The sequence below is a fragment of the Barbus barbus genome (assembly GCF_936440315.1).
Source record: "Barbus barbus genome assembly, chromosome: 24".
Taxonomy (NCBI): domain Eukaryota; kingdom Metazoa; phylum Chordata; class Actinopteri; order Cypriniformes; family Cyprinidae; genus Barbus; species Barbus barbus.
In genome coordinates, this window is record NC_136752.1 from 22,320,682 (window position 1) to 22,332,935 (window position 12,254).

Sequence of the window (12,254 nt, forward strand, 5' to 3'; positions counted from 1 at the left end):
ATAAGGTTGCTGTGACATCTACGTTTTAGAGTTCTACTGTTGTTTAAAGTGATCCTCTGTTGTTTAAAGTGATAATATATAACTTAATTCCCACCATATTTCTGGTATTATCTATCAAACTAATCTATCTAATTTGATCGTTCGCTTTTAAAACCGCGAGTGCAACGCATTCACATTCGTTAGCCGGTTAGCTTGTTACTCGCGGTTCTGTTTGCGCCTATTATTGTTTTCTTTTTTCTCGCTCTGTTTTCATTTCTCTCTCTCACTCCGTTTTTCACGAGTTCATCAAACAACAGTGGTAAGTGGTAAATTAAGTTGGTATCATTCATCAATCACGGTGAGTAATGGCTTCTTCTCCTGCTATTGTTGTTTGCACTGTTTGCCACATGTACAGTTTATCTATCTCTGTCGGCGACGAGGGATTCACATGTGATAAATGCAGGGAAATAGTTAGGCTAACGGAGAAAATTTTAGAACTAGAGATTGCATCCAAACTTTAGTTGAGGATAGTAAGAATGAAAGGGCTGTAGATACGGCCTTGGATGCAACTAGCTCAGGGAGTCCTGTACATTGTTCGGTTCCGGCATTAGAGCCAATGCAGAAGGGCAACTGGGTGACTGTAAGGCTAGTCGCGGGTTAAAACACTGCCCTTCCGTTCCGATCAAAACATCAAACAGGTTCTCCCCACTCAGTGACACACCCACTGAGAAACCTGATGAAAGCGTAACTGGCGATTCTATTGTACGGAATGTGAAAATAGAGACACCAGCCACAATGTTTACCGGGAGCTAGAGCGTCTGATATCTTGGCAAATTTAAAAGTGTTGGCTAATGCTAAACGTAAATTCAGTAAGATTGTTAATGATGCTCAACTTCGCCAGTCAGAGATCACTAAAATTAATGTTAAAGAGGTGTGTGAACTTGCAAATATGATGTCAGACACTGTAATATGCTCTGGCCCCCTCCCTGCTTACCAGGGTGATGAGATACATAGCAGACTGTCGTCACTCAATGGCTGGATGTCTAAGTGGTGCAGAATAACTGCAGAATAACATAGACTATATAGACAATTGGACGAGTTTTTGGGGCAGACCTGACCTGTTGAAAAGAGATGGTCTTCATCCCTCCTGGGGTGGTGCCACTTTTCTCTCTAGAAATATGGCACATAGTCTTAGAGTTCGTACTTGACTAACTGGAGCCCAGGTCAGGAAGCAGACCAAATTATTTTTAATACTGTCACATTGATGTTAGTGGTGTTGAAATTCTGCAGCAAAGCGATGATATCTCAGATCATTATCTAGTCTTGTGTAAACTCCATATAGCTAAAACTGTAGATTCTACTCCTTGTTACAAGTATGGTAGAACCATCACTTCTACCACAAAAGACTGCTTTGTAAGTAATCTTCCTGATTTATCTCAATTCCTCAGCATATCCAACAGCGCAGAAAAACTTGATGATGTAACAGAGACTATGGACTCTCTCTTTTCTAGCACTTTAGATACAGTTGCTCCTTTATGCTTAAGGAAGATCAAAGAAAACAGTCTGACTCCGTGGTATAATGAGCACACTCGCACCCTAAAGAGAGCAGCCCGGAAAATGGAGCGGTATCATAGGAAAACAAAACTAGAGGTATTTCGTATAGCTTGGCGGGAAAGTACCCTATCCCACAGAAAAGTACTAAAAACTGCTAGATCTGATTACTTTTCGTCTCTTCTAGAAGAAAACAAACATAACCCCCGGTATTTATTCAATACAGTGACTAAATTAACGAAAAATAAAGCATCAACAGGTGTTGGCATTTCCCAAGAGCACAGCAGTAATGACTTCATGAACTACTTTACTTCCAAGATCGATACTATCAGAGATAAAATTGTAACCATGCAGCTGTTACGGGGCTGACGAGACGTGCGGATCCATTTGCAAAGCTTTATTATGAAACATGGTCAAGACAGGCAGGGTCGAATAACCAGCAAACAGGTATGTTGGGGGCAAGACAGAAGCGTGGTCAGTAAACAGACGTGGTCGACGATCGGCGTACAATATCCAAACAGGGCAAGGCAGAGAGAATAATCCAGGAACACGGGCAGGAATCAAAACACAGGAAAACAACGATGAAAACTATGAACAGAGAACGCTTGATAAAGTAGCTAGGCTAAACAATACTTGGCAGTGAAACAGAGAAAGTCCAAGGCTTATAAAGTGTGTGTGTGATGGGTGATAGTTCACAGCTGTGAGTGAAATCAGGGTAATGAGAGATTGGTGCCAGCTGTGTGTCGTAAGTGCAATGTATGATGGGAAATGGAGTTCAATGTGCTGTGTAGTGTGAAAGTCCATGTGTTGAGCGGGTGACCTCTGGTGGTGAATGAATGGAATTGCACGGACCAGATTCGTGACAGCAGCCGTCAGCTACAGTATCACATCAGATCAGCACTACAGATCCCCTAAGGAACAATTCCACTCATTCTCTACTATAGGAGGGGAAGAATTGTATAAACATGTTAAATCATCTAAACCAGGAGTCTTCAACTAAAATGGCTTGAGGTCCAGTAATGAACCCTCTCCACCAGCCGAGGTCCAGACAATTCTAAAAAACAATTGATGTTTTACTGCCTTAATTGGTTACATTTTACAACACATTATCTTCTTGTTGATCCACCGGTTCACATTTACAACTCTGCGTGTTTGCTGCTTATATGGGTTGTTTTCACATTGATCTTTGACAACAGCAGACGTACTGATTGAAAATGGAAAATCATCCTCTTCCAGCGGAATGGCAGTACACAAGCCCAAGAGACAGACTCCACAAAGCAGCGCAGCAGCTGAATCTGAAACGTGCAGCGATCATATTTATTGAATGAATAGCCTTTTTAAGTTTAATCGCAATTCTTGTCTTTCAGTCCCCACATTTAAGGACTTTTTAAGGACGCGTCAACTTTCCTAATTTTTGAAAAAAATTTCATCTCTGCACGTATGCATCTCTCATCACTGCACGCACGACTGCACCCAAATGGCTCTAGAGCTGACCTTGATGTGCTTAATATAAATTTGATTTATTAAATTAGCGTTTGGTATTTATTTATTTCATTATGTCAAAAGCCTTCACGAATTCGGACCGGAGTCTGCCAGTTGGCGACCCCTACCGTAAAGACTTCAAAAGCTGCGCCGGCTGAAATAGAAGCGCCCCGTCAGGTTTAAATCTTAACCTTCTGTTTTGGCTGTAGACGAGTCCGTATGGTTTCTCCCATGGTTTTTTTCTCCATTCTGTCACAGAGGGAGTTTTGGTTCCTTGCCACTGTTGCCTTTGGCTTGCTCAGTTGGGGACACTTCATTTCTAGCCATTATCGTCAATTTGATTTCACAGATACTATTTAAACTAAACTGAGCTAGACAATGACATCTCTGCATTCAATAATGAAATGCCTTTAACTGAAAATCGAGTGTTTAATCTTGTTATTATACATTACTGACACTCTATTCTCCAGTTTGATACTGTTAAGTGCTTTGACACAATCTGTATTGTTAAAAGCGCTATATAAATAAAGGTGACTTGACTTGACTGAATTTCACAATTCTCAATACAGCAGAGTATTAGGGTAACTGATATTATTAACAAACAAGTCTTCAAAATTATTGAAAATAATTAAAGTATCAATAATAAAAAAGCAAAGGACAAATGCAATAGAATAAAAAGATACAAATGAAACAAACTGTGCTTTAAGTTTTTTTCAACCTGGTCTCATAAAAATACGTACCTCTGTGCACTTTCTGTGCGACACCGTTTTTTGTACCTTACTGCATGTTTCGCCACAGTTTCAAAGAGAAATGCCCACTGCTTGGCACTAAAACACAGGTTAAATACGTGAACCCTGGCACGTTTTTATGATGTTGATATAGGTACGTATTGCTGTGCTTTTATTATGTTGCTGCAGGTACGTACTGCGGCGGTTCAGAATTAAAATATCCGGGGTCTGTCCCTAAAAGTTAATGTTCTATCGTGTTGGAAATATGCCCTACACCAAACCCAACCCTAAACCTACCCGATAGTGTTAACAAATGCAAAACTGGTATAAAAACATATTTGTTGATGCAACCGTGCCATTTCAACTTCCTTTTATGCAGATTTGAACTGTTTTGTCAAATTGTAGTTACACGGGATTCAAACCGGAGTTCTTCACCTCCTAAGTACGGCTCCGTACTCCGTGAGCTACCGAACAAGCTTATTGTCCATGAAAACCCATAGATACGAGGCTGGATATGTGCGATGTTAACATTCAAAAGCATCAGTTTTCAAATCTCCCAGCATATTAATATTGTTTTGAAGTCGTAACATGATATTCTTAAAGTAATTGTGTGAAAAATATGCTTTATTAATCAAAACTCTGTAAATTTGTGTGAAAAGGAGTAAAAGGTGTCGGAGTTTTACTGCCTCTAGTGTTTGTTTCTTTAGGAAACTGAAACTGCAGTAATATGTAGTTATTGGTACGTTTTTCGTGTCTCGCTAAAAAGTGCACCCAGGTATGTAAATGCCATGAGACTAGGTTTTTTTTTTTTATGCAAGTCTCAAGTATTCAGTTAACATAAATTAATAATCAGATGTAAAATAAAAGAGCATAGTCTTCACTGTAAGAATGAAACTTTCTTTGTTTCCTATTAAAGCTACAAAAGTCCTTCACTCAAGAGCAGTGTGCAATTTTGAATTTATATTGTTGTTTGATTAATATTAAGCACACAGTCGCAGCAGGAATATAGCCTGTCACTTTAAGAGCCAATTTATCCAATTTATCGTTACACATGTATTTTCATTCTCAACAGTTTATGTTAATTTATTATATGACTGACGAAGGTTTACGTGATCTAATATAGTCACATCACAGCATTGTCTTTAACTTTCAATCTTCTTGAAAACACCGGGTCAAATTGTGCCTTGTTTGTAAACGAATCTGCGATAAAATGATTTGAACAAAGGACCAAATTCTTACTGACATAGTCTGGAGCTTCATTAAAAATAAAGTTCATACTCTCTTTCCTAACATTGGGATCAGAAGGCAATGCAAAGGCTGTTTTTTCCATAACTTGGCACTGCATAGCATCTTGTTGTATTCTGAGTAATCTTTATCATTTGGTTTCTGTGTAGACCTGTGTTCGCCTCTCTCGTTATTTACACTACATGTGTGAATCGGTGGGCAGGGTGAACGGCTGAAGATCTGGAATGTATGGTAGCTTTCATTGGCTAAGGCCCTCCCATGAGTCTGTTTGACCGACATGTCAAGCAGCCAATCACAGTTCGTTTCGTTCAACGTCACGTTTCGGGGCGTGGAAATGTCGTCACAATAACAAACCGGTTGTGTGAAACTCTCGAATGTATTTTAAAGTTTCTATGCCGCGAACTTTAAATATTTCACATACTTTTGAAAATCCAGATTTTAATTTACCTGATAAGCATTCGCCGTCACATTTGTAAACTAAGACTAAAGAATGATAGACGAAAGTTTGGATTTCCTGCCTGATATACGAAATAAACCCTGTAGATATAATGAAAGAAACCCTGTAGTTAACAATGATTCATTTATGTGCATCTCATACTTAAATACTTTTCAACATTGATTAGGAAAAGAAACACTTTTTTGGGCATGATTTTCAGCGTTATTGATGGCTTAGTCAATCCCCAAGCAGCACTCTGATTCCAAACCAAACTTGTTTTCCATGGTGACAAGACAGTATAAAACAAGACAGTAGTCTAGTCCTCCTTTAACTGCAAGCAATGACCAAAGCATTTGAGAGAAACCCGGGAGCAACGTGACGGTCAGCCATCTGTCTTTGAAATTTTAGAGGCAGCCGTCACCTCAGTCCAGAGTAGATCAAGAAGCTGCAGTTTGTAGTCTGAGCAATGGCGATGGCAGCGAAGGCTGCAGCCCTGGGCAATTAGAGTCTGGGTGAAATATTTGCTCACTGTCAGGGAGGAGAGAGAGAGAGCGAGAGAGAGAGACTCCCCGGGAGGGGGAGAAGGAGGGGAGCTGATGCACCCGGGGGATTCGCACTCAGGAGCACAGGAACTGCTCGTGAGCTTCATTCGATATGGAAGGTTGTGCAAGGCTCTTTATCTCAGCTCTTTTTTTCTGTAAGCACAGAGGATGGCAGGGGGCACTGCTTTAGAGAATTTGCTCTTTACACTGCCGAGGAATTAACCTTCAAAACACCACTGTTATATCCTGGAGAGGTTAGCGTTCTGCCTTCAAAGCGCCACTGTAAAGTAGACAAAAATATTTGCACCACAGAGATGGGGTTTTGAAATAACCTTTAAGAAGTTCTGCCTTGATTTTTGAAGTCTCTAATCTTGCACTTTGGTTTTGGTGAAGGTATTTCATCTTAAAATGTAATTTGTACAGTTGGCCTAGTCTTCCTTTTGTTGTTTGCTGTGCTTTTTACGTTATAATTTGTGTCTTCTACTGCCCTCTGGACTTTTCCTGGTTATATTTTTCATCTCATGTTGGGCTTGTGTGGAGGAGTGTTAGGAACAGCAATAGAGTCTGAAGTTTCTGTCATGAAGTTGACAGCTTGGTTGGACAGGCTTCAGCTGACACACCAAACTCTATGACAAGCACAGCATCTGCACTTCTATTGATATTTAGTGTTTTATTGCCTGTGGAGGAAAATAGTTGTTACATCGTTTGTGGATAATTTAAAAACAACTTCATAAAAACTTTGTGTAATCTTTTATGCTGTACATTATAATGTTGTTATAAATTCACTTTTATCTTTATTCATCTACAATAAGTTACTACTAAAATGATTAAAATCTAAATTGTAATAAAAATGATTTTAATCAAAAATTATTTCTTTCTTTCTTTTTTAAAGAAAAAGATCCTAAAGAGAAATTAAAATAAAATATATGTTAAAAAATATTAACAAATACTATAACTGTATAAAAACAATAATTAAAATAACACAGACAGATAAATACAACTGTACAAGTACAGTGGTCCGAGGACTGATAATTTGCAGCAAGGGAGGTGGTCTAGTTATTTGCAGCTTAATCCTAAACAGGGCACAAAACGTAAATTGGTCTTGTTTTCCAGAATTATTTTTCTCCCATGGTGTAACAAAATGGTCAAACACCTTGATTAGGGGAGGAAGGATTTCAAGTGCATTACTAATTACAGATCAATCACTTAACTGCAAAGGCATAGACTTAAGGACAAACCTGATTGTTTCAGTACAACATTTGCAGCCGCACCCCAAGAGCATAAACAGAATGTCGATTTGAATTTATTTAATTTTCAGTTATCTGCTGTATAAGCATAATGACAGCGCTAATGAATTGTATAACGCCTTAAAATAAAGCCTTTGTATGTAATCAGCTTTAATGATACAAAATCTTCTTATGTGGCTAAGATGACTTTTTAATGGCTCTTTTTGGTGATTCACTGTGTAATGGACCAATGCTCAATCCATGTAGTCAAAAGGCAACATAAGTAAAGTAATGTACAAGCAAAGAACAAATAATAATCTCCTAAACTGAAATGAAAGACAAAACCTTGATTCTTCTTGACAAACACAACTGGCCACAAATGTAGGTCAATCCACATCACTGCAGCTCATCTCAACGGAGGCTGCTCACGCTGTATTACTAGGAAAAGCAAACACTAAAAGAGAATGGGATCATCTGAAGTCATGGTTGAACAAACACTGAAAACTAATCCAGTATTTATTGTCTGTTGAAGTGAGTGATGCAGTACAAAAAGAAATGCATTTATGGTTGTCTTTTCATCACAAGGGCAAGATGTATGTTGTATGGATATCAACCTATGGCAGAATCATATCCGTGTTAATATCCAGTACAACAGCGTGATTGTATAATGTATGTATATAGACATACTAAACAAAAACCCCCTAAAAAACAAAAAAAAAACAAACATGGATGCTTTATGCAAATGTATGTTTATTATTAGTGAAACCATACTCAACATAGAGCATGGAGACTAGACATGTTTCAAAGTTCATAGATGTTTTTCAAATAACTTGTTCATGTCTACTAGACACATGAAAGAAAAAAAACAAGAACATAGAAATACCAGGTTCCCATTACTTCTCTTTCTTTGCACTGAGCAATTTACTTACACAAGCCTGTTGAAATTATTTGCAGGACAGGGCAGCTCACTTCTGAACATGCAAAATGTACATTTATTATTTCATTTGTTTGCCTCTCTGTGTACACATAATGTAATTTGATATAGCCAAATTCTCAATAAAACTGTTTTCATTGTTATATTTGACTGTTTCTGTTGTCAGACAACCGAATAAATATGAAATAGTGACTGAAATGCAACAAATTAAGACTACATAACCAGCTCTCCCTTCCAAGATGTTAATCTGCACAAAAATCCTGATTTATAACCGAGCCGTTGTCTGATGAAATCAAATACACATAAGATAAAGACAATAGCTGTGTTGTGATTTTGACTATAGTTGCATGTAAAATTAGAGAAGCAACATAATATCTGGTTTCACTAAAAGCGCTGCTCCTCCCAGCCTCTCTCTGAACAGAGCAGATGCAAAATCTCTCAGTCCAGTTATGTGTTATGTATTGTTGCTAGGTGCTTATTTGATAAAAGTCTCTGAATCTAGCAACAAAGTCGCTAAGTTGGCAACACTGTGCATCTCCATTTCTCCAACTACGGGCTAGGCAACAGGTCAAACAAAAAATGTGCAGCGTTAATCGCGCATTAATAAAATTAGTGCTGTTTACGTAATTAATGAGTTTACGTTAACGTGATATAAACCCGTTAATTTTGACAGCCCTAAATATAATATAATATAATATAATATAATATGTAAGCAATAAGTTACGAGAGGCCATGCTGTATTGTGAACTTGAGCGACTTTTTCACAATACAGCATGCCTCAAGTAGCCTACCTCATTGCTTTAATAAAATGATTATTCCCTTCTCACTTTGGAAACTGGGCTTCCACACATACATGCACACATGTCAGCACATCTCTTCTTTGACAGCAGAAAGGGCATGATCTCAAAATTAAAGATGAATGATGCAACACAACGCCAGCAGGGGTCACACATACTTTATTAAAAAGGGGGGGGGGGGGGGGGGGGCTAATGCTATTTCATGCATGTTGAGTTATTTACTCTGTTAGGAGTTGGATTCTCATGCTAAACATGGCCAAAAAAAACAAAAGTTTTGGTTGTAGAACGGAGAATTTCTGTGTCAAATACATTCCTTCTAGTTTCGTACAAGTCTCGGAAAGTTTTTTTTTCGATCGTGGCTCTTCATGACATCATGAAGGGTTGAAATCATTATATGGGCATTTCTCCCGGAAGAGTGCGCCCGTGCATACATCGACCAGAGCGAGAGCAAGAGCAGCCCATCAACGCGCTTCATTCGGCAGCGCTGCACGGGACTTGTTTAGGAAGAATGACTCCAAAGAAGTGTGTTTTTGGTTGTAAGGGAAAGATAACTTTGTTCAGCTTCCCAAAAGAACCCAGCGTTAGGTAAATAGTGGATGCAGTTTGTTTTTCAGGGGCAGCAACGGAGTTTTGCAAGTGTGTTTTATAAACAAGGCCCAGTTCGAAGCTGGATTTGTACAACGATTTACTGAAAGATGGAGCAGTCCCAGCTATAAAAGTTCCCGTCCTGATTCGCAACTGCAGACGGTAAGTGAAATGGCATCAAATGTCTCTGTTTTGTTGGCAATCGGCACTCAAGTGCTCCTCACTCTTTAGCTCCGCCTACGGCGTGCCTCAAGGAGCTCGCCCGTTTTCTGAGAGAATCGTAAAGCTGTATCTTTCTTTTATAAATGTGATAAAAACTAAAGACTCTTTGGGAATATGAAGGATGCAATACTACTCTATAGGTACTCAAGATTAACATGAGATTGGGTGAAACTGTGTGTGTTGTGTTGTCCCCTTTAAAGGATAAGTCCACTTCCAGAATAAAAATTCCCTGTTAATTTATTCACCCCCATGTCATCCAAGATATTCATGTCTTTCTTTCTTCAAATCCTGTAGAGCCCTTAGAAGCTGCATTGAAACTGATTTTTTTTTGCATTTTATTTATTAATTTTTCAAACATGTTTAGACAAAAATTTTAAACAATTACATAATTATGTATTTTCTTTCCCCACCATGTTCCACAACCTTAAATTAACAGAAAAAATGAACCAAACAACCAAATAAATAATTATATGAATAAATGATTAATAATATTAACAATGTTAACAAAAGTAAATAAGTGTTCACAAAAGCACACACAAAAAAGGGGGAGGGGAGGTCACTCCAATAGTCTTTCTGTGAATATATACAAGTAAGCATGACATAACCAAGTATATTAAAGTCAAGTGGCCTTTCTAAAACTTTGCTCCTGTTAATTAGTTAGAAGGTAGGGTCTTCATCTTTTCAAAATATGTAATCATAGGTTTCCAAATTTTATAAATTTTTTGGATGGATCCTTTTTTGACATATTTTATTTTTTCTAGTTTTAAATATAATATCAAATCACAAATTGAAGTTTTTGGTGGATTTTTTTATTTCCATTCCAGCAATATTCTCCTTCTTGCTAATAGTGAAGCAAAAGCAAAGATATTTTCCATATTGTTAGTCAAAGATATTCCATGTTCTGGCACTTCAAAGATAGCAATTTAAACACGGGGTGTTATATTCAAGTTAAAAGCTTCATTTAGTGTTTTAAATACAAGTGTCCAGTTGTTTTTCGGCTTTTGTCAGGACCAAAACATATGAATAAGGTCAGCTTTATCACTTTTGCATTGACCACATCTGTCATCAATGTTTGGATTTTTGAAAGTCTAGATTTAGTGTAATATGTTCGGTGAAGTATCTTAAATTGTATAAGACTAAGGCGTGCACAGGTGGTTGATCCGTTTACTCTTTTTAGGGCATCATCCCATATTTCATCAATTATTACAGAGTCTATATCTTTGGTCCACTTTTCTTTAATTTTTTCAATTGAGGTATTGCTTGCAGACACAATTATATTGTGTATATAATGCAGAAATTTGACCTTTGGGAGTTACAGGAATCTGTAAAATTGTATCAATTAGTGAGGTAGGGGGTAGGTTAGGAAAGGTGGAACTTTGAGATTGAATAAAATGTCAGACTTGAAAATAACGGAACAGGTTAGATTGTGCTAGCTGAAATTTCTGTAGAAGGTGGGTGAAACTAGCGAACGTGTTATCAGTGTAAAAATCACTGCATTTAGCCAATCCAATACTCTTTCAGTGTACGTAGGTGTAGTCTATTTTACCAGCGGGGAATAGAGGGTTGTTACTGAGAGGGCTTAACAAGGAGAAGTCCTTAAGTTTGTACATTTGTCTAAATTCAGACCATATTTTAAGTGTTGAATTTACGACTGGGTTTGAGGTATACTGATGAGGGGAGAAGAGTAGTTTCATTGTTATTAAGGCGGGAAGTGATGTAGAAATACAAGTATCTGCTTCTGCCTTACACCAATCTGTCTCTGGGAAATTATACCAACAGTTGACTTTTTGAATATTTGCTGCCCAGTAATATCCCATAAAATTAGGTAAAAAACCTCCTTGGGATCGCTGTCTTTCCAAAAGGTCTTTATTAATTCTTGGGTTATTCCCTTTCCAGAAAAATTAGGTTATAAGCGTATTTAATGTACGAAAAAATGCTTTTGGGATAAAAACTGGGAGGGACTGGAATAAGTATAAAAATTTAGGTAGGACATTAATTTTAATACAGTTTACTCTACCTGCTAAAGTACCAGGGGTTTTGCTACTTTGCATTGCATTTATTGATTCTATGACCTCTTGTAGATTAATAGGCTATTCTAAATGTTCTTTTTGCTCCAAATTAATTTTCGGAATGTTTAAACCATCTAGAAACATTAACATATTTGAGGTATCTTCTGGAAACTCAGAAGAGTACAAATTAGAGTAATATTCTTTGAAGGTGTCATTAATTTACTTGGGGTCCATTGTTAGTTGTTGTGATCCATTTTGAATCTGTTGAATTAGTCTAGAAGCTGACTGACATTTTATCTGTTGTGCTATTAATCTGATGTGCTAATAAAGTAAAGTAAAGTAAAGTCGTGACGTATTGTCAAGTATGGTGACCCATACTCGAAATTGGTGCTCTGCGTTTAACCCATCCAAGTGCACACACACAGCAGTGAGTAGTGAACAAATGCACACACACCGTGAACACACACCCGGAGCAGTGGGCAGCCATGCTGCGGCGCCCGGGGAGCAGTTGGGGGTTC